General features: G+C 32.9%; 1 pseudogene; it reads left to right on the top strand.

The window, feature by feature from the left end:
* The first annotated feature begins 19993 nt into the window (after window positions 1-19993).
* On the top strand, window positions 19994-21317 carry LOC114900967 (annotated as a pseudogene).
* The last annotated feature ends 2682 nt before the right edge of the window (window positions 21318-23999 follow it).

The following is a 23999-nucleotide window of genomic DNA, read 5'->3' as shown; positions in this document are numbered from 1 at the left end:
ACCTTTTTCATATGTGCTAAATATTATGTAATGTAACTTAAAATGACTGTAATTTAGGATAGACTTGATTCATAGTACCCATAGTTAATGAAATAGAAATATATTTTTCCCTTTCAGCAACAGAGTATACTGGTATTTATTATCTAACCAACTTTACACATAAGAAAATAAATATTTAAGCATATTTTAATATTTCATATTTCTTCTTCAAACTCTATATCTAAATTTTGTGTTAAGTAACTTTTCAAGACCCAGAATCTACATATTTGCCAAAGGATTAGACACATTGAAGGAAATGAAGTATACATTTTTGAAAAACATTTTCGAGATGATTAAAAAATAATTCCCTTCAAGAATGTGTTGAATTTTCTCCACTGACCAAGAAGTACCCAGTCTGATACCATCAATCTTCAGCCATTCCTACTGTCGTTAATTTTTGAACTATGATATTGAATATGATTCATCTACAGTTGTATATAATGTTTTAAGATATTTCCAATTTGTGAATTTTAGAATTATTCCAATTGTGTAAATTCCATTCATTTGAAAGTACCCATAACTTGGCTATTTATAGGCACATTTAAAGGAAAAGGTGAATTAACTTTAATGAGTGTGAAGTGCATCATAAGGCAGCACATCTTTTAGCTAATGCAATCTTAAGGAAGCTATGCTACTTTTCTTCTACAAAAATATGGAAGCTGGGATTTAAATCCTAGTCCACATAGTTCCAAAGCCTGTACCATTTCAACTAGATCTCATACCCACTGAATATTCTAATACTGCCTTTGATTAAGAGAATATAGACTCAGATTCTTAATCCTAAAATAATTGGGCTGAGAGGAAACTCAGAGATTATTCTTAGACATGGACCTGAGGTGTGGAACATAGGAGGAAATTGACCAGAATCACCTAGTGAAACTTGTGTTAGAAATATGGATGCTTCATTAATTGGTAAAGATTCTCTACCTGGTGATTTAATGACATTTTCTTAACATTTAGGTTCCCATGCTTTCTGAATGATGAGTATGATTGCTGTAAAATTAGTAGTGGGTGAAAGGGGCTTCAAAAGAAAAACAAAATGTAAAATTCCAGAAGACAATTTTTGTTTTTCCCAATATTTTGTTAAGATTATCAAGCATACTAAAAATTTAAAATAATTTAACAGAGAATACCTATAATCATATTTTGTAGATTAATATTTTATTATTCTTGCTCTATCATATATCTGACCCACTTCTCTACACAACCATTAATCCATGTTATTTTTAATAAATTTTGAAGTAAAATTTTCTGATTCTCTAAGTATGCATATCTTTAATTTGAGTTTGATATCTGTAGGATTTTAATTTTAATGTAGAATTTACATACAATTAAATATACCATTCATAAGTATACATTCAAAAAGTCTAGAAAAAAGTATTTACCTGTGTAACCCAAAATACTAGCTAGTTACAGAGGTTTACCTTTGCTCAGAAATCTCCCTATGCAGTTCCCTAGTTATTTTTTTGCTCCTTTCCCTGCGAGACAACCATTTTGTCCTTTTCTTTTCCCATATAATAGTTTTCCCTCTTCCAGAATTTCATGTTAATAAAATTATACATGACGTATTTTTGGAAAAGTTTTTTCATAATATGGAATAATATTTTTGAGAGCCATTCATGATGTTTAGGATGTTATTAATAGTAGTTAAAATTATATAATATTTTATTTAAGTTCAAAAAAGATTATTATTTCTCTTGAGTGAATACATAGGGGTAGAATGGCTGGGTCATTCGGTAGGTATATATTTAGTTTTGTAAGAAACCACTAGTAAGTTTTCAAAATAGTTTTACCATTTTAACTTCCCATAAGCAATGAGTTTTCCATTTCAACAAACTTACCAGTGTTTGATGATGCCTCTCTCTTTTTATTTCTCTCTAATATTTATATGAGCCATTTTGGTCGACATGTGGTATCTCATGTGGTTCTAATTTGTATTTCTCTAATTATTAATAATGTTGAGAAAAATGGGCCCTCATTAACTATTTGTAAATCATCTTTATCTTTATTAGTTTATAGAAATTATATACAATAGAAATTATATACAATACATCTTTTTCAAATATATGATTTATAAATATGTCCCCCTTGTCTGTGGCTTAATTATTCACTGATTAATTCTGCCTTTTGATGAGCAGAAGTTTTAATTTTGATGAAGCTTATTTTTTAAAATTTTAAGTTATTTCTTTACATGGTCTAAGAAAATTTTGCCTACCATTAAATCATGAAGATTATTCTACAATTCCACTAAAATATTTCTGATTTTTTACTTTATATTTAGATACATTATAAGTCTGAATTAATATTGTATATGATGTGAGGTAGGAATACAGGCTTCATTTTAATATTCAGCTCTTCTTTGTAAAAAAAATATGAAGTAATTACAAAATTGTTGATCTATTTCTGGAATTTCTTTTATTTCCATTGATCTTTTTTTGATCCTATGCCAGTAACACACTGACTTGAAATCAGATAGACTAGTTCCCACAACTTCATTTATATTTCTCAAGATTACTTTGGATATTCTGTGTCCTTTGTGTTTCCATTTAAAATTTTAGATTCTATTTGTAATTTTCTACTAAAGAAAAGCTTACTTCAATTATAGGCATACCTCATTTTATTGCACTTTTATTTACTGTGCTTTTCAGTTACTTTGTTTTTACATACTGGAGGTTTCCGGCAACCCTGTGTCTAACAAGCCTATAGGTGCCATTTTCACAACCGCATTTGCTCACTTTGTATCTCTGTGTCACATTCCAATAATTTTTGCAATATTTCAAATGTTTTCATTATTATTATATTTTTATTGTGATCTATAATATATAATATTTGATGTTAATATTATAATCTTTTTGAGGTGCCAAAACCCATACCCATACATGAAGGTGAACTTAATTGATAAATGTTGTCAGACCACCTGTTCCCCCATCTCTCTCCCTCTCCTCAGGCTTCCCTATTTCCTGAGACACAAAAATATTGAAATTAGGCCAATATTTAGTAAGCTTAAAATGGTCTCTAAGTGTTCAAGTGAAAGAAAGAGTTACATATTTCTCATTTTAAAACAAAAGCTAGAAATAATTAAACATTGAGAAAGGTATGTCAAAAGTTGAGATAAGCTGAAATATAGGCCTCTTGCACCAAACAGTTAGCCAAGTTGTCAGTGCAAAGGAAAAGTTCTTGAAGGAAATTAAAAGTGCTACTCTAGTGAACACAAAAATGATAAGAAAGTGGAACAGACTTATCGTTGGTATGGAGAAAGCTCTAGCTGTCTGGATAGAAGGTCAAACTAGCCACAATGTTCCCTTAAGCCAAAGCCTAATCCAGAGAAAGGTCTTAACTGTTTTCAGTTCCATGAAGGCTGGGAGAGGTGAGGAAGTTGAAGAATAAAAATTTGAAGTTAGCAGATGATTCATGAGGTTTAAGGGAAGAAGCCATCTCCATAACATAAAAGTGCAAGGTGAAGCAGCAGGTGTTGATGTAGAAGCTGCAGCAAGTTATCTGGAAGATCTAGCTGAGATAATTAGTGAAGGTGGCTACACTAAACTACAAATTGTCTATGTAGATGAAACAACCCTCTATTGGAAGAAGATGCCATCTAGGACTTTCATAGGTAGAGAGAAGTCAGTGCCTGGCTTCAAAACTTCAACTCTAAACCACCATTCTGGTTAGAGCTAAAGTAGCTGGTGACTTTAAGTTGAAAACCAGTGTTCATTTACCATTCTGAAAATCATAGAGTCCTGAACAAGTATGCTAAATCTACTTGACCTATGCTCTATAATTGGAACAACAAAACCTAGATCACTACACATCTGTTTACAACATGGTTTACTGAATATTTTGAGCTCACTGTTGAGACATACTACTCAGAAAAAAATGGTTTCTTTCAAACTATGACTGCTCACTGACAATGAAACTGGTCACTTAAGAGCTTTGATGGAGATGTACAATGACATTAGTGATGTTTTCATGCCTGAAAACAAAACATCCATTCTGCAGCCCATGGGTCAAGGAGTAATTTCAACTTTCAAGTGTTTTTATTTTAAAAATATATTTTGTAAGGCTATGGCTGCCACTGATAATGATCCCTCCTATGGATCTGGACAAAGTCAATTGAAAATCTCTTGAAAGGATTCATCATTCCAGATCCCTTGAAGAACACTTGTTTCATGAGAAGAGGTCAAAATATAAACACTAACAGGAGTTTAGAAGTTGACTCCAACCCTCATGGATGACTTTGAGAAGTTCAAGACTTCAGTGGAGGAAGTCACTAATACGTTGTGGAAATGGCAAGAGAACTAGAATTAGAAGTGGAGTCTGAAGATCTAACTGAACTTCTGCAATGTCATGATAAATCTTTAAGGAATGAGGAGTTGCTTCTTATGGATGAGCAAAGAAAGTCGTTTCTTGAGATGGAAACTAATCCTGTTGAAGATGCTGTGAAGACTGTTAAAATGACAACAAAGTATTTAGAATATTACATAAACTGAGTTGATGTAGTAGTGGCAGGGTTTGAGCAGATTGACTCCAATTTTGAAAGAAGTTCTACTGTGGGTAACATGTTATCAACAAGCAGAGAAATTGTTCATGAAAGGAAGTTTCCATAGATGGGGAAATCTTGATTTTTGTCTTATTTAAGATATTGCCACAGGTACCCCAACCTTTAGCAACCACCACCCTGATCAGTCAGCAGCCATCAACAGTGAGGCAAGACCCTCCACCAGCAAAAAGATTTCAACTCACTGAAGGCTCAGATGGTGGTTGGTATTTGTAACAATAAAGTATTTTTAAATTAAGGTATGTACTTTGTTTTTTCAGATATAATTCTATTGAATACTTAATACACTATAGTACAATATAATGTAAACATAACTTTTATATGCACTGGGAGCAAAAAAAAAATTGTGATTCACTTAATTGCAATATTGGCTTTTCAGTGGTAGTCTGGAAACAAACCTGCTGTATCTCCAAAGTATGCCTATATGATTGTGACTGTATTGAATCCATAAATCAATTAGAAAAATTAGTATCTTAACAGCATCGAGTATTCCATTCCATAATTATGTCATTTGTTCCAATTTTTTGCTTTTTCCTATTTTAGTCTTAGCAATATTTTAAATTTTTCAGTGTAGAATTCTTGGACAACTTTTGGTAAATTTATTCCTAGCTATTTTTATTTTTAATACTACTGATAACAGAATTGGTTTTTACTGTTTCCAATTGTTTGTTACTAGTATCTGAAATATGGTTTTCAATAATATTAACCTTGAATACTGTGACATTACAAAATTCAATTTTTAGTTCTAAAATTAGTTTTATATATATCTTAGGATTTTTACAAGCCAATTATATAATATTAAAATAGAAACAATTTTAATTTTTCCTTTCTATATTTTATATGTTTTACAGTAGTTTTCTTATCTACTTGTACTGGCAAGTGCCTACATAAAATATTGATTATACATAATAAAAGTGGATATTTAGAAAGAAAGTCTTTTATATTTACCAAGATAAATATTAATTTTGATATTCTTCATCCCTTCCTGAAACTTGAGTATTACATTTCTGCTCTTGATAGAATTTTGTTTAGAATTTCTTGTAAGGCAGGTCTGTTTACTATATTTTTTTTTAGTTTCCTTTTATGTAAAAATATATTTTGCCTTAATTCTCAAAGACATTGAAACTGGATTTCAAATTTTGATTTGTCTTTTTATTTCTCCTCACTGTTCTTAATGAATCTGTTATCTTCTTGGTTCCAGTTTCAAATGAGAGGTCAATGGTTATCTAAAACATTGTTCTCCCATATGTTGTATTATTTTAGCTGCTTTCGAGGTTTTCTCTTCATCTTCGGTTTTCAGCAGTTTAAATATATGTGTAGATGTAATTTTTTCTGTATTTATCCTGCTTTTATTTGCTGAGGTGTTTATATCTATATTTCTTTTGTATTTCACCAAATTGGGAAATTTTTACCCATTTTTTAAATTTTTTTTAAAGATTTTTCATTTTATATTGGAGTACAGTTGATTAAAAATATTGTGTTGAGGCTTCCCTGGTGGCACAGTGGTTGAGAGTCCGCCTGCCAATGCAGAGGACACAGGTTCATGCCCTAGTCCAGGAAGATCCCACATGCCGCGGAGCAGCTAGGCCCGTGAGCCATGACCACTGAGCCTGTGCGTCCAGAGCCTGTGCTCTGCAGCAGGAGAGGCCACAACAGTGAGAGACCTGCATACTGCAAAAATAAAAAATAAATAATAATAATAAAAATATTGTGTTAGTTTCAGGTGTACAGCAAAATGATTCAGTTATATATATACATGTATCTACTCTTTTTCAAATTCTTCTCCCTTTTAGGTTATTACAGAATATTGATCAGAGTTCCCTGTGCTGTACAATAGGTCCTTGTTGGTTATCTATTTTAAATATAGCAGTGTGAACATGTTAATCCCAAACTCCCAATCTGTCCCCCTCCCCTACCCTTCCCCTAGAGTAACCATAAGTTTGTTTTCTAAGTCGGTGAGTCTCTTTCTGTTTTGTAAATAAGTTAAATTTTTTTTTTATTCTGCATATAAGCAATATCACATAATTGTCTTTCTCTATCTGAGATACTTCACTTAGTATGATCATCTCCAGGTCCATCCATGTTGCTGTAAAGGGCATTATTTCATTCTTTTTAATAGCTGAGTAATATTCCATTGTATATATGTACCACTCTTCTTTATCCACTTACCTGTCAATGGACATTTAGGTGGTCTCCATGTCCTGGTTATTGTAAATAGTGCTGCAATGAACATTGGGGTGCATGTATCCTTTTGAACCATATTTTTCTCTGGATGTATGCCCAGGAATGGGATTCATGGATCATATAATTATTTTTTCAAATATTCCATTCTGCCATATTCTCACCCTCCTTTCCTGTTAGGACTATAATTGAACACTTGTTATACATTTGATATTTTTTCACCGGCTTTAAATATATATATATATATATATATGTATTTATATATTTATATATATTTATACATATATGTATATATGTATATATATATATAATCAAAATTTTTTGTATGTATATTTATACCTATAAAATTTTTGATAATTGATCTGAACTCTCATAAAAACTGTTATTCTATTATTTAGCTGAGAGGAAACTAACAGACATGAAGCTAATGATAAATATAAGAGCTCTACAGCTGTACATACGGGAATAAATTATATGAATTTAATATATGAATCTATATACTATCCACAATGTTGTTTTCTTCTGCTTTTGTTTTTAGTATCTTATTTTTCTGTTGCATTATTATGCTGACATTTTTGCTACCTTTTGAGGAAAGTATACATAAACAATGTTTCATTGTCTGACAAAGACTATTTCAAGTCCAATGTTTTATTTTTTCCCTATTTTCAGGTGGTTTTTACCCACACCATGCAAAAAAATCTTTAAAATAAATTCATTTAAACCAATGATAAAGTATATGGTATCAAATTATAAGGTGGAATTCCTTGAAATACTCTATTATTTTTATTTTAACCTGCCATACAAATCATGCCAGTAGACTTTCCATTCATTTGCTCAATGGTCATTCATATGTCATTTAATCAAACTGGTTTGTTTTTAATAGCACTTAGGGCTTCATCAGGATATTAAATTATTCTAGAAACAGTATTTTCCTCATTGAATTTCAGCCTCTGCATGGGCTGAAAACAAGCCTTTCTCCTTTATAAATATTCTCTGGAGGAGCAAAGATATTTTTTAATCAGGATGGTGTCATCATAAGTAGGCTGATAGGATGAAAAGGTATTTGCTGTTTTTGAGGGAAAATGCCATATGCAATTGGTAAAAGTGTACACAGCTGTGTTTGAGTTCATCAAATATCTCACAATAAAAGTCTGAGGTTTGCTAAATTTCCAAATGTGTGTTACCACATGTATTTCCTCTTATTTTTAAGCATGGAATGAATTTCAAAAGGCTCATGTGCTGCAAGTTGCTATTTCATCTATTTATCAAAATAGAAGCATAAATAAGCTTTGCTGTCAATAAATTATGTTGAATGGGCTTATGGCTGTTTTTCTTTCTTTCAGATAACAAGATAGCTCCGAAGTAAACATCCCAAAGCCAGAGGATTCAGGCATCATCGCTAGGATTTTCATATATCCTGGAATATGTGCTTCAACTTACTAAATGTTGGCAACTTTGCTTGGGCACCAAATCAAGTCAATCTTGTGGTTGTATCACATATCTGCAGCTCTACTCTTTTTAGATTAGTTAACATTTTTTGTTTTGGAATCAGAATTTCCAGAGAGAAAAGACTGTTTCTCGAAGCCTATCTCATAAAACTCTATATTGAACTACTGTGGGTCATTGATAAACTATCTTGCTTAATCTTCAGTCATAATTGTATTAGGCCCCACTTAAAATTGATGTGTTCGTGATTTTAGATACATTGTTTAGTCTCTGGTTATTTTCCTTCATAATTTCCCTACTTTACTTTTATCCCTTGGTTAAAGCATGACATTCTACTAATTATTCAGAAGTTTCTTCTTTTGTTACATTGGCCTCTATTTAAATGTTTAGAGGGGTGGGATACGGAGGGTGGGAGGGAGGGAGATGCAAGAGAGAAGAGATATGGGGATATATGTATATGTATAGCGAATTCACTTTGTTATAAAGCAGAAATTAACACACCATTGTAAAGCAATAATACTCCAATAAAGATGTTTAAAAAAAAATGTCTACTGTGAGACGCTACATATGAATGCTTAACTTTTAAAGTTACGTACTTGTGGATTCAAACTCTAATTTTTTTCTTGTATCTTATAAGCCTAATTCTTCTTTTGTAAAATGGGGATAAAAATAGCTCTCCTTCCACAGTATTATGAGAACAGAATGAGAAAATTAATATAACACCCAGTACAGTTGTTATGAATTGAGAATGTAGATATTAAATATTTTCTCTAAACTTTCTCTGGAAACTCAAAAGAAATTCAGTAGGACAGTAAAATTTAACCTTCAATTAGTATCATCATCATCCCCTTATTTGGACATTAAGAAAAGAAAAAAGTAGGTGTGTAAATAAGAATGCTGAAGGGCTAATATTAAATATCAGGTCAGTATTACAGAAATACATGGGAAAAAAAGAAAGATGATTAATAATATCAGTTGCACACCCCAAATGTGTGGGTCTTCCTAGAGCAAAATCACCGCATCTTTTATTAATGAAAGGAAGAGATACCCAAATGTCCAGAATTGCTTCTTATTTCATTACAAAATGCATCCCATTATTTCCACTTCTGTATTAATTTAGAAAAAAATGATGAGAGAATACAGCCAACTCTTGAGTCATAGGGAAATCACATCATATGTTTTCCTAATTAAGAAAAATATATAAAACAAATATAAAAATCAACCAAATATAGGTAAATAAGTTATGCCATAAAAATATCAAAAGTCTAAAGGTAGAAATTATTAAATTTGAAGCAAAACTATATTAAATTAGATAAGATGGATAATATTTACAAATATGTCCAAAAACACTTTCTTTGAAAAGATTAATAAAAGTAAGATGTCAGAAGTAAAGAGAATCAGAAAATCTATTAACCTATTTGACCCCTAAAGAGGATCTACATACTTATGTTTTTACAAATAATTTATCTCAAATATTGGAGAGAATGATAATTCCAAATCATTTAAATTGGTTTCACAATTTATTTTATTAGATGAACCAAAATCAGAGACCACAATGCACAATATATTCAGAACAACTTCAGTTTCAATTTAGAGTCCACAGTTTTAAGCAGAGTATTAGTAAAGCAGTGTGACAGGGTAACCATTCACTCAGAACAAGCAGGATACTAAAAATGAAGACCTGCTTTACTATTAGGAAATATATTACTATAATTTAAAACACAAACACGTTGAGGAAAGATACGAGTACATTAATGCTCACAGTGATTCTGATAGAAGTCTACATTTATTCCCAATTTTAAAATACTCAATAAAAATATAAAAGGAAAATAGAGAAATTCCTATCAGTAGCAAGATAAAAACTGCAACAATCATTTAATGCTAGCTTAGAATCTCTAGCCAGAGCTATAAGATTAAGAGATAAAATAAATAATTTTTAAAAGATGAATTTATTTATTAGTATTTTCCTAAAATGTATGTTACCTTAGATTAGAAAACCTAACACAATCAACAAACAATGCTAGAATCATAAAAGATATACACATGTTGGCAAATGTTTAAAATGAATGTATAGAATACAATAGCTATTCTATATGCCAGTAAATAAATTGAGACCAAGAAAAGAAATCTCTAACACAATAAAAGTTAAAAACAAACTACTTAGAAATAAACACTAAAAAACATACAGCTATTATATTAAGAGATTACACAAATATAAACCCCAAATACCAATAAATGTAAATTAATCTATTACTATGAAAAAAGCATGAACAACAAAACTATATCTAGTATTTTCAATTATGTTTAAAATTACTATAATTCTGATAAAAATTTTAATTATATTGGGGGAATAAAATATTATTCCAAAGTTTATTTAAGAGAGTGCTAAAAATTATAATTAAAGGAAACTAAAAAATGGGAAGGGGAACAATAGTCTTAACAAACTGTGTTAAAATTCATATATAAATTACTTCATCAAATTTTATAGTTATAATAATTTAATTTCTGACATTACAAATGTAAATATTTTACAATAAAATGGTGAAGTCACTGTATTAAACACAACTAAATGAATCTGAATTCCATAGAGATTTAAAATTTTCTCTATTAAAATTTTTAAAAGTGTAGAAATTTTTTAAGTAGTGCATTTTTCCTTCTGGTACTTATATTTTTAAAATTTTTTATTTATTTTTATAGTTACTTTTTGGCTGCATTGGGTCTTAATTGCTGCGTACAGGCTTTCTCTATTTGCAGTAAGTGGGGGTTACTCTTCGTTGTGGTGCGCAGGCTTCTCCTGTTGCAGAGCATGGGCTCTAGGTGTACAGACTTCAGTAGTTGCAGCATGTGAGCTCAGTAGTTGCGACACGTGGGCCCTAGAGCATGCGAGCTTCAATAGTTGTGGCTCATGAGTTCAGTAGTTTTGGTGTGCAGGCTCTAGGACACATGGGGTTCAGTAGTTGTGTCGCATGGGCTTAGTAGTTGTGGCTTGTGGGCTCTACAGTACAGGCTCAGTAGTTGTGGCACACAGGCTTAGTTGCTCTGCAGCGTGTGGGATCTTCCCGAGCCAGGGATTGAATCCATGTTCCCTGCATTGGCAGGTGGATTCTTAACCAGTGCGCCACCAGGGAAGTCCCTGCTTCTTATATATTTTTACTCCACTTATTCCACAAATATTATACTAATTTAATATATTTCTATGTTTGAAAGTTTTTTTAAACCACTGATATACTACTTGGCAACAAAAATATGTACATTGATATACATATGGTTAAATGTATGTATAATTTATGTGTATATGTGTACATATATTGTATAGAACATTATTGTGACATATAATATTGTAATATATATTTATATATATTATATAAATAATTTCCTACAATCATACAGTTCCATATCCCCCAAATATTTTTGCATTTAATTAGCATAGAGTACACATTTTGAAAATAATATTAAATGTAAAATGTTAGATTTTATTTAGCATATCTTTAAGTGATATGTTCTTAGATGATTAGCTTATAGTAGAATGAGGCAAACCTTAACATAAATTTGATTCCTATTTTTTTAAAGCTACAGGAAAGAGTGAGAAAAGGCAACCCTCCTACACTGCTGGTGGGAATGTAAATTGGTACAGCCACTATGGAGAACAGTATGGAGGTTCCTTAAAATACTTAAAGTAGAACTACCATATGACCCACAATCCCACTCCTAGGCATACACCCAGAGAAAACCATAATTCAAAAAGATACATGCACCCCAATGTTCATTGCAGCACTATTTACAATAGCGACGACATGGAAACAACCTAAATGTCTAATGACAGATGAATGGATAAAGAAGATGTGGTACATATATACAGTGGAATATTAACCATAAAAAAGAACAAAATAATTCTATTTGCAGCAACATGGATGGACATAGAGATTGTCATATGGAGTGAAGTAAGTCAGATACAGAAAGACAAATATCATATGATATCACTTATATGTGGAACCTAAAAAAAGGGTACAAGTGAACTTATTTACAAAACAGAAGTAAAGTCACAGATGTTGAAAACAAACTTATGGTTACCAGTGGATAAGTGCAGTGAGGAATAAATTGGGAGATTGGGATTGACATATACACACTACTATGCATAAAATAGATAACTAATAAGAACATACCGTATAGCACAGGGAACGCTACTCAATATTTTGTAACAGCCTATATGGGAAAAAAATCTAAAAAAAGAGTGGATATATGTATATATATAACTGATTCTCTTTGCTGTACACCTGAAACTAAGACAACGTTGTAAATCAAATATACTCCAGGAAATATTTAAAAAGAAAAGAACTTTGGTAACAGCGAAACACTCAATATTTGAACTTCTTCAAAAACATGACATATCACATAGGTCATTAACTATAATTTTGCCTGATGAATAGCTGAAAATTTGATTACGATGCTTGAATTTTATCAAAAGAAAACTTATATTTGCAATATGATTTGCCTTTCATTTCTTTGAATCTCACAAAGAAGAGGAAATTTTGGGAAGAGTAACAGTAATGCTTCAACAAGATTTATCCACTCTATTAATCTCAACTATTACTCTTTATTTGCAGTGCTTTACTACCTTAGCTAAACATTTGAAATAACCTAAGGAACTTAAAAACACTGTGATCTGTGTCTCACCCCCAGAGCTTCCAATTCATTATTCTAGTAAACAACATAGGAGTTGACATTTGTAAACCTCTGCCATTGATTCTGACATGCAGCCAAAGCAGAGAACTATTGTTACAACACCTGTTTCTAACCAATATATACAAAAAGGTTAAGAAAACTGAAATATTGATTATTTCAATATGTCTTTGCAAATACCATACTTGTTGAACAAAAGTTTACTTTAATGTACTTGTAAATACTCATATAGAGAAATGTTACAGCATATCATTAATTCATACAGTAAATTATCGTACAGAAATCACAAATGAAAGGGTGTGAGCACAACTACAATAAATGTAAAGTACATGTTAAAATATTAAAATATTGCCTTGGGTCATAGGAATTTAAATAACTTTGAGGGAGGGTTTTACTACAAAAATATGTCCTACTCTTTTTATATCAACAAGAAAACATCATTTGTATTGTAAAATTAATTAATCTGAATTAAATAAAAAGATGTGTGTTGTTAAATAGAATTTGAAGATTCACACTATGGACACAGAATATCAGAAAAAAATATTGGAGTGAGCATCATTATGATTAAATAAACCTAAGGGAGTTTACCTATCATAGTAAACAGTATTTAACTTGGCAAAGGATATTCCCTGATTAGCCTGCCACTTCCAAAATCCCGTAACCTAAGGAACCAATCTATTACCCAATTTTTATGCCTTTCTTTTTTTCTTTTCTAAAACAATATAAAGGCTTCTACAGGAAAACAGCAGTGCTTGAAGTTGTCTTTAAAATTTTTTCATAGTATAAGACATAGATGAATATTTAAATAAATAAATGAATTATTGGGCATTTTATATGTAATTTTCCACTTAATTAGTTCCTAATTTAATAGAACAAAATCTCTATAGCTTAAAAGGTTACAGTATGATTAGCTAGAACCTAATTAACCAAAACCTTCTATTTTGAATTTTATTTTTAGCTCTGGTTGACATATATAAACAAGAGACAAATGACAAGAAAATAAGCCTCATTATAAATTGATATTAAAAAATATAATTCAAGGGTTACCTCATATTCAGCCTATAATCTGTACCTGTATCCTCAATTCTAGTTTAGGACAGTGGTCTCTGAATGAAAGTCCTTCTATCATTAAGACCATGAATGTCCCTTCATGACTAACTTTTAAACTGTAAGTTATATAACAAATTAGTTATATAACCACAACTGTGTAGACATAAGCATTATAAAAAATAATTTAAATTAAAATATAGTAGAACATGTGTGTACCACATATAGCATTGCTAAGGAGACTCTGTTTTCCAGAGTTTATATGTGTATTCTAGGTTGTGATGTACAGTGTGTATCTTACAGTATTTTTCAGCTAAACAATTTCACAAGCCATGATCAAGAAGAAATTCCCCAGTAATTCTTGTAGTCAGGCAGAATGTGCCATCACTAAAGAATTCTGCTACACTCAGTTTTGCCTTTGATTTTTATCTCATGACAAGCTATTAGGGAGAGACAGAAACAGACAAAGAAGGAGGATGAGGAGATGGAGGGAGAAGAAGAGGAAAGGGAGGAAATAGAGAGGAAGGGAGAGGGTGAGGGGAGGAAGAGAGGGAAGGAAAAGGGGAGAAGGGATCAGGAGAGGAAGGAGGAGAAAAAAGGAAAAGGTGGAATAGACAGCACTGAGAAATATGAACATGGAGAAGTCAGTCTGAATCACAAATTCCTAAACTGTTAACCCCATGTGTAGATACATTCTTTGTTCCTCTTTCATTTTTATCTCTCACATTTTATCTGTAAAAGTATTGAAAACAAACAAACAAAAAAAACACCTTGAGGGAGATCCTTCACAATGTTATCAGGATTATAAAATACAATGTAAGTAGTTTTCACCTCAGTAAAATCATTCACTTAATTAAAAACGAAGTGAAAAAATAACATAAATTGCTGAGTTGATCATGAACGCCTGTCACTTATTTGTATCTCCTCAAGAAAGGAAAAAGTAACATATTCCTGGTTTCCAATTAAGGTATCAGTGACATTAGAGAGGTTACACAGCAAAAGAAATTTAAAAATAGAAACTAAATAGAGCTGGGAGACCAGAAAGGGAAGCTCTCAGGCCCTGCAATGATAGCAGAGCCCAACAAGAGGTATACGCCTCTTCTTTCCTAGTGAGTACTCAGTCAATGAAAAACCATGGAGTTTTTGTTTACTACAGCCCTCCCAATGTCCTTTTCCCCACTATAAAATAATTTTTCTTCCCTTGTCCTGCAGGGACTTGTCCAAGGCTTGCCGTGGTTGCAGACCCCAAATTTGCAATTCTCCAGTGATCTGCAATAAACTCATCTTTGCTGAAGAAATATCTGGCAGCCTATTTGTTTTAGGTCAACAATAGCTCCCTCTGTTTCTAGACTGAATATGTGGAAGAAGATGCATTTATTCACTGGAAGTACCCAATAGGTGACATAATTTCCTGGATTATTCTCCAGTTATTCACATAACAGGGATATCTGCAATATAGAATTCCCACTACAATTTAACTATCAAATTAAGATGAATATGATTTTTATATATCTTTTCTGTGTACGTGCATGTGTATATTTAAGTTTGTTGAAGAAAGAGAAACAAGTACATACTTTGTTACTTGAGAATCCTCCATTGAAAGATTGAACCCAGGTTAAACCATCCTCCTGGTTGTGTCATGCAATTCTAGGTAGATCAGGCTATAAGAAAGCAAGTCGTGTGTCTGCTTTTGCTAATCCTACATGGACAAACTCGCTTCATGTGAGCTGCAAGACCCATGTCTTGCAAGACCCCATGTCCCTATCTTTTGAAGAAAAAGATTTTTGCTTTATTCTCCCAGGCCTCTCCTGAGTCTCAGAAGACTGGCTTGAGAGTTAATGATTAGGAAATGTAAAAATGCAGAAACAAAGGATACCTTTTGGGCCGCGAAACTGGTAACAATTTAGACTCTAAATCAGCCACATATCAGAGTCACTGAACTCCCCATTCTCTGAATGATATAGATAAGAAGGACTGACAACATTCCTAAGTTGTTTTTACAGAAACCAGAACCCCACCAGATGAAAACGGCTAACCAGAAACATGAACACCCCAGACCAGCTGGGACCAAAAGGTTGATGATGTTGACTTACAAAACATCACCCTGTTACCTCATCACCAACCAATCAGAAAAATATCCACGAGCTGATCAGGTACCCTGCAATCCACAATCTTAATATTGCCTTTAAAAACCCTTCCCTGAAGCCATCAAGGAGTTCAGGTCTTTTGAGCACTAGTTGCCTGTTCTCCTTTCTTTATGCCCTGCAACAAATATTGCACTTCCCTTCACTGCAACCCAGTGTCAGTAGATTGGCTTTGCTGCATGTCTGGCCAGTGGATCCAAATCCAGGTTAGGTAACACTGTTATCAGGTACTGTGGCTATGTGCACATCTGTGGAAATTGAGTGAAAATGCAGATATCCCCTTTGATTACTTATATATGCAAATTATTACAAGTTTATTCTTAATCAACTTAATAAATGTTTCAATAAGTACCTGTGACTTACTGGTTTTGTCAAGGTACACAATCTATTTCCCTGTGGGTTCTGCTACAAAGATAATTCCAATCAACTAAATTTTTGAGATGAGCACACCTAGTTGTGAAGAGTTAAACCACTTCCTCAATGTCAAATAATCCAAGAAAGGATTAGGAACAGAATCAAGTTTTCTTACTTGTCTCTAATTTTTTAAACTTAAAAAAAAATCTAACAAAGAACAGGTAGAGTACTACACCTAGGACAGTGTGCTCTCACATCTCTAAATTAACCACATTTAAAGCCATAATTTTTCCCACCTTAAAGAATGCTTTCACTTCTGGTTCTACAATTTCATTTACTTGAAATGCCCATAATATTTAAGACATACTATAGGTTAAAAAGAGAAATAGTAATCTCAAGTGGCTGTCTCACTTTATTTATCCACGCTCAGGGGCATAACTTTCAAACAATTTATAGTTCCTATATTATAATGTCTATAGACAATAACATTTCTTAATACTTATCACCATGACAAAATGTCTTAATATACTAGAGGAAAAAAAGCATCAAAATTCTTCAAAGCCCTGTTTCAATATCATATAAATCACTGACATAGCTATTGGCCTGTTTCAATACTGGTTTCTATTGTCAATTGTATTTAAGAAAAATAATGAATTGTTAAAAATAATCACCAAATATTAACTTGTTATCATGGTCAGGACTACAAGGAATACATGGACACATAATAAGTGTTCTCTCTCCTCAAGCTACATAGATTCTAATAATTTTCTTTAAAAACATGATCAGGGGGCTTCCCTGGTGGCACAGTGATTGAGAGTCCGCCTGCCGATGCAGGGGACACGGGTTCGTGCCCCAGTCCGGGAAGATCCCACATGCCATGGAGCGGCTAGGCCTGTGAGCCATGGCTGCTGAGCCTGTGTGTCCAGAGCCTGTGCTCTGCAACAGGAGAGGCCACAAGAGTGAGAGGCCCGTGTACCAAAAAAAAAAAAAAAGATTAAATAACAATAGTGTTACATAGAAAGTGGTGAAGAAGACTTGCATTTCCACTAGTATTGTGGGCTATATACCTAAATTAATTATTTTTGCTGATTCCAGAAGGAAGAGTGTATCAAAGAAAATATTTGAAGATATAATTCTGAGACTATCTAGAACTGAGAAGACACAAGTGATAGAACTTATGAAAGATTTAAGAGACCCAAAGATTCACAAAATTTATAAGCAGGATAAAGGAAATGAAATTTGCATCGTGGTAATAATGACAAAAACCAAAGATGAGATATAGATTTTATAAGATGCCAGAACTAAAAGTTTACATTGAAAGGGGTAACAGCTTCACAGATGACTTCTGTCACAATGGATGCCAGAAGACAGAAATATGACAAAGTCAATGTGCTGAGAGAGAATAACTGTCAGCCTAAATCACTATAACCAGTGAAGGCATCTTTCAAAATGAAAGTGATATAAAGACATTTTCTAACAAAAATTGACATGCATGCCACCTACAGATACTCTCTAAAGAAAAATTTAAATGTTGTGTTGAAGGAGGATTTGAGTACCAAGAAAGAAAAAGATAACGTACAATGTGTTGTGGTATATATATATATATATATATATATATGTAATACTAAATGTATGTTGATTGCATAAAACAATAATAGTCATTAAATAAAAAATTAACATGCATACATATTTGTATGTAATTTTTTATGTATAAGAATGAAATTAAAGTGTTCTAAAATATTAGCATTGTGGGGGAAAACTTAAAATATATTGATTAAATTTAGACTGACATATCAAGTGTGCAATATATAATGTTTAGAAAACGCAATATAGGGTAGAAACAGAAAGTGTAACTTCCAAACTAGTAGAGGAATAAAAACAGAAAGAACAAATAATAAGTTCAAATGGAAGCTAAAGTCTAAGAGAAAAGAAAAAAACATAAAATAGATAGAATGTAAAGTGAAAAACAGGTCCATATATAGCATTAATTTTTGTTACCAAAATCCATTAGATTCCTCAGGGGTAAAAATTGTCATCATGCTTTAGATATACGATCCAACCTCTTCTGTTTACAAGAGACACAGCTATATCATAAATTATCAAAATAGTTGATTGTAAAAGATGAAAAGGAATTACTACACAAATTCAAACCAAAGGAGCTGGTATAGCTATATTAATAACAGAAAAACAGAGAAGTTAAGGCACAAATAATTAGTAGCCAAAAATTTTAGTCACTCCAATGATAAAAATCCAATAACCATGACTACATAAGTGTTCTGAAAGACCATTCACATGATAATTTACCCTCAAGACAGAGAAAGCAAAAGACAGAGTACTAGATATTTTATTTGACACTTTTCTGGTAATTAATAGAAAAAATTGGCTAACGTTAAATAAGAGTCATAGAAGATTTAACAAATTTTAAAACTTAACCTGATATCTATATAGAGAAGACTGAGCTCAGAAATGAGAATTTAATCTTTCCAAGCACAAGAACATTTATAAAATTGATTGTGTACAAGGACTTCAAGCATATATGACCCCTATATGCATTCTGATTGCAATGCACTAAGCTAGAAATGAAAGGATTTAACATAAAAATCCCCATGTTTTTGAAAATTAATATCTTCCACTTAAATGACCTTTGGGTAGAAATATATATATATATATATATATATATATATATATATATATATTATAGTGGAAATTAGAAAACATTTATAACACATCCAAACCTTTGGGATAGAACTAAAGTGATGCTAAGAAGGATATGCCAACCCTTAAATGCATATATCTTAAAAGAAAAAAATGATGAAAATTAATGAGGCAATTTGGCCTAAAATAATTTTTTAAAACTCAAAGAGAAATAAAATGAGTCCAATTTAATTAAATAAAACATCAACATAAAATGAAGAGGAGTAGATCAATAAAATTAAAGTTGGACTTTTGAAAGACTAATGCATTGACAAATCTCTGGCAAGACTGAGGACAGAAAGAGGGAAGGGAAGAGAAGGTATGTTCCCACACTCATAAACACACCAAAATGAGAAAGAATTACTAATTACATAAACTAAAGAAGATAAAGAATAGTGAGAAAAATTTAGGGACAACTCAGGTGAAAAAAGTTGAACTTGGTGCAAGGAAAAAATAGAAAATCTTAATTGTTTCATAATAAAGACTGAGTAAAGAGGCAAATTTTTCTAAAAAAAATTCAAACCTAGGTAGCTTTATGTAGCAAGTGTTAACAAAAATTTAATACTACACATCCTATTCTAAAGCACAGATTGAGGAAATCTCCACACTTCACTTGAAGAAGATAGCATAGACCTAATATTACACTGGGAAAAGAAGGAGCCAAGAAAAAATAATTATATTTTAGTATAAATAATTATACTATACACAGTGGAAATAATTATATTTTAGGTCAAATAAGATTGTAATAGTAGAAAACACTTGTTAGAAAAAATATATAAATGTAGGAAAATGAAAATTCATCATATGCCAACTTTGTGTGTGTGTATGAATTACTTATTTAAGTCTTTGGTTCATGTCTTCTGAACACCTGGGTGAAGACAACTAGAAAAATGTGTTTTTCTCACCCATAAGCATCCCCTCTGCCCTGGCCATGGTCTTCATGGGGGCAAAGGGAAACACTGTGGCCCAGATGTCCCAGGCACTTTCTCTAAGCAAAAGCAGCAGCGGAGGTGGAGACGTCCACCAGGGTTTCCAGAACCTTCTCACCGAAGTTAACAGGACCAGCACACAGTACTTGCTCCGAACCATCAACAGGCTCTTTGGAGAGAAGACTTATGGCTTCCTCCCATCTTTCAAAGATTCTTGCCGCAAATTCTACCAAGCAGAGACGGAAGAGCTGGACTTTATCAGTGCTGCGGAGGAATCCAGGAAACACATAAACACCTGGGTAGCCCAAAGGACAGAAGGAAAAATTACAGACCTGCTGTCTCCAAATTCAGTGGACCCCATGACCTGTCTGGTTCTCATGAACGCCATCTACTTCAAAGGAAACTGGAAGAATCAGTTTAACAAACAGCACACCAAGGAAAGGCTGTTCAAAGTCAGCAAGAATGTGGAGAAGGCTGTGCAAATGATCTTCAAGAAATCCACCTTTAAAATGACCTACATCGGAGAGATATTCACGAAGATTCTGGTGCTTCCCTATATCGGCAGGGAGCTCAATATGATCATCATGCTTCCCAATGAAAACACCGATTTGAAAACAGTGGAAAAGGACCTTGCTTATGAGAAATTCATCGAGTGGGCGAGGCCGGACCTGATGGAGGAGGAGGTGGAGGTGTCCCTGCCCAGGTTTAAGCTGGGGAAGAGCTACGGCATGGAGGGTGTCCTCCGCACCCTGGGTGTGACCGACGCCTTCGAGGACACCAGGGCGGATTTCTCTGCGATGTCGGCCCAGAGGGACCTGCGCCTGTCCCAGGTCACACACAAGACCTTTGTGGAGGTCGACGAGGAGGGCACAAAGGCAGCCGCGGCCACCGCCACAGTCCTGATGCTGCGCTGCGCCAGAATCACCCCCAGGTTCCGAGCCGAACACCCTTTCCTCCTCTTTTTTTTTTTTTTTTTTTTTTGCGGTACGCGGGCCTCTCACTGTTGTGGCCTCTCCTATCGCGGAGCACAGGCTCTGGACGCGCAGGCTCAGCGGCCATGGCTCACGGGCCCAGCCGCTCTGCGGCATGTGGAATCTTCCCGGACTGGGGCACGAACCCGTGCCCCCTGCCTCGGCAGGCCGACTCTCAACCACCGCACCACCAGGGAAGCCCAACCTTTTCTTCATCTTTATCCAGCACAGCAAGACCAGCGGGCTTCTCTTCTGCGGCCGGCTCAGCTCCCCATGAGGAGGCGGCAGCTGCAGGCAGCCCCGCTGGGTCCTACTGGCCCGCTTTCCCCAGTACTCCGTGACGTGCCTGTGACCCAAATTGGCCTTGGCGACAGTCCAGAAATAAAGGGTCTGATCAAGAAAAAAAAAAAAGAAAATTCACTATTCTCGTGAAATAGTGGTTATCTATTTCAGATATATTTTGCAGATATCTTCTCCACTCTTGGCTTTTCATAGCCTTAATGGTGTTCTTAATTAAAGAGAAGTTCTTAATTTTGATGTAGTAATTTGATGTAGATGATAAAGTAATTTGGTTTTCTCTAATGTGTAATTCTATAGCTTCTTTTATGATTGTCCTACTTAAGAAACCATCTCCTAGTCTAAGTTTATTAAGATAATTCTCTAAAAGCTTCATAATTTTTATTTTATATTCAGAATAATTTTTACCTATTATATTTAGACCTACTACACATCTGGAATTTTTATGCTGTATGAAGTGAGGTATGGATGCTCAAGATCAATATGAAGTGAGGTATGGATGCTCAATATCAAGATCATATGTTTCTATATGGACAAGCACCCATTCCTGAAAAGTGTACCCTTACCTTGCAGCAAAATTTCATATTTATTAAAATTAGGTGAATGCTTATGTGTCAGTCTGTTTTCTCTATTATTTTCACTCTTTTGTATTAATACATCATTTCTTAAGCCAAAATACACAGATAATGTGTGATCATATTCAACATTCTCTTGGTTATTTTGTTCCATTTCATTACCATATAAATACTGAAGCAGTTTTCTTTTTTCCAGCTTTATTGAGGTTTAATTGACAAAAATTATATGTAAGTTGTACAACTTGATGTTTTGATATATGTATACCTTGTGAAATAATCACCACAATCAAGCAAATTATATCCATCACTTCACAGTTACCATTTTGTTTTTTCAAAAATTTTAATTGAGATATAATTAACATATAACTTACCAGTTTCAGATGTACAACATAATGATTTGATATTTGTAAAAGTTGCAAAATGATTACTACAATATCTAACATCTGTCACCTCACATGGCTACATATTTTTACTCATGATGAAAACTTTTAAGATCTACTTTCTTAGCAACTTTCAAATATGCAATATTTGAATAATAATACTTGCAATAATATAGTATTATTAATGATAGCCACCTTTCTATGCATTGCACCCCCATGACTTACAACTGGAAGTTTATACCTTTTTTAAAATTTTATTTTATTGAAGTATAGTTGAATTGCAATGTCATGTTAGTTTCAGGTGTATAGCACAGTGATTCAATTTTTCAGATTCTTTTCCTTTATAAGTTATTATAAAATATTGACTATAGTGTCCCGTGATATACAGTAGATCCTTGTTGACTGTCTATTTTATATATAGTAGTGTGTGTGAGGAATTTTATACCTTTTGACCCCCTTTACCCATTTCATCCAACCATTCACTCCCCACCTCTGGCAATCACCAATATGTTCCCTGTATCGATCATTCTAGATTATTTATAGTACCTAATACAATGAAAATGCTATGTAAATAGTTTTAAATACAATGAAAATGCTATGTAAATAGTTGCTGGCATTCAACAAATTCAAGTTTTGCTCTTTGGAACTTCTGGGATTTTTTTGAATAGTATCAATCCACGCTTGGTTGAATCAGTGGATGTGGAATCCACAGATATGGAGAGCCAAATATGTCATGGCTAAGTGGAGTTTATTCCAGGAATGTAAGGTTGGTTTCACATTTGAAAATAGTTAAGGCAATTTGCCATATCAATTATCTGAACAAGAAAAAATATATATTACTGCAATAGCTGCAAATAAACATTTGACAAATTCAAGGCACATTCATGGTAAGACTCTTGGCAAAATAGGAATAAAAGGGAACATCTTCAACGTGAGGTAAAACATCAGCAGGAAAAAAAACCCCTGCATTTTACATTTTGCATATAGGTAAAATGTTGAATGTTTTACCCCAGTATATAAGAAGGCAAATGTGTTTGTTGTTACCACACCTATTCATTGTCACACTAGAAGTATTAACCAGAGCAATAAGGCAAGAAAGCAAAATGAAAACATATAGATTGGAAAAGAAGAAAAAAGTATATCTATTTGAAGATGGCATAATTGTCTTCAAAGTAAATCCCCCCAAATATCTAAAAATATATATATTGGAACTACCAAGGAGTACTGCAATACTGTAGAACACAATTTCAATATACAATTAAATATGAGATTTAATTGTATTTCTGTATATTTGCAATAAAAAGAAATTAATAGATTAATAACCATAATAGAACAATTATTGTTAATAGAACCATTACCATTAGAACCAAATACCCAAAAATACTTAATCATAAGTTTGGCAAAATATGTGCAAGGTCAGCATTCTAATAACTACAAAATACTGTTGAACATAATCAAAGAAGACATAAATAAATGGAGAGGTAGATCAGGTTTATGACTTGGATAATTCAATACTGTTAAGAAATCAATTCTCCCAAATATATCTGTTCATTAAAAGCAAGCTCAAAGTGCCAGAATATTTTAATTAATGGAAATAGACCACATGATTCTAAAATTTATATGAAATTGCAAAGTTAATATAATTACTATACAATTTTGGCAAAGAACAATTAGAAGGTTGTTGAAAGACTCACATTACCTAATTCC

Source organism: Monodon monoceros, unplaced genomic scaffold (genome assembly GCF_005190385.1).
Source record: "Monodon monoceros isolate NGI ecotype Baffin Bay Population unplaced genomic scaffold, NGI_Narwhal_1 Super_Scaffold_19, whole genome shotgun sequence".
NCBI classification, from domain to species: Eukaryota; Metazoa; Chordata; class Mammalia; order Artiodactyla; family Monodontidae; genus Monodon; species Monodon monoceros.
Note: the sequence above shows the minus strand (reverse complement) of the source record. Positions and strands in the feature narration are given on the sequence as shown.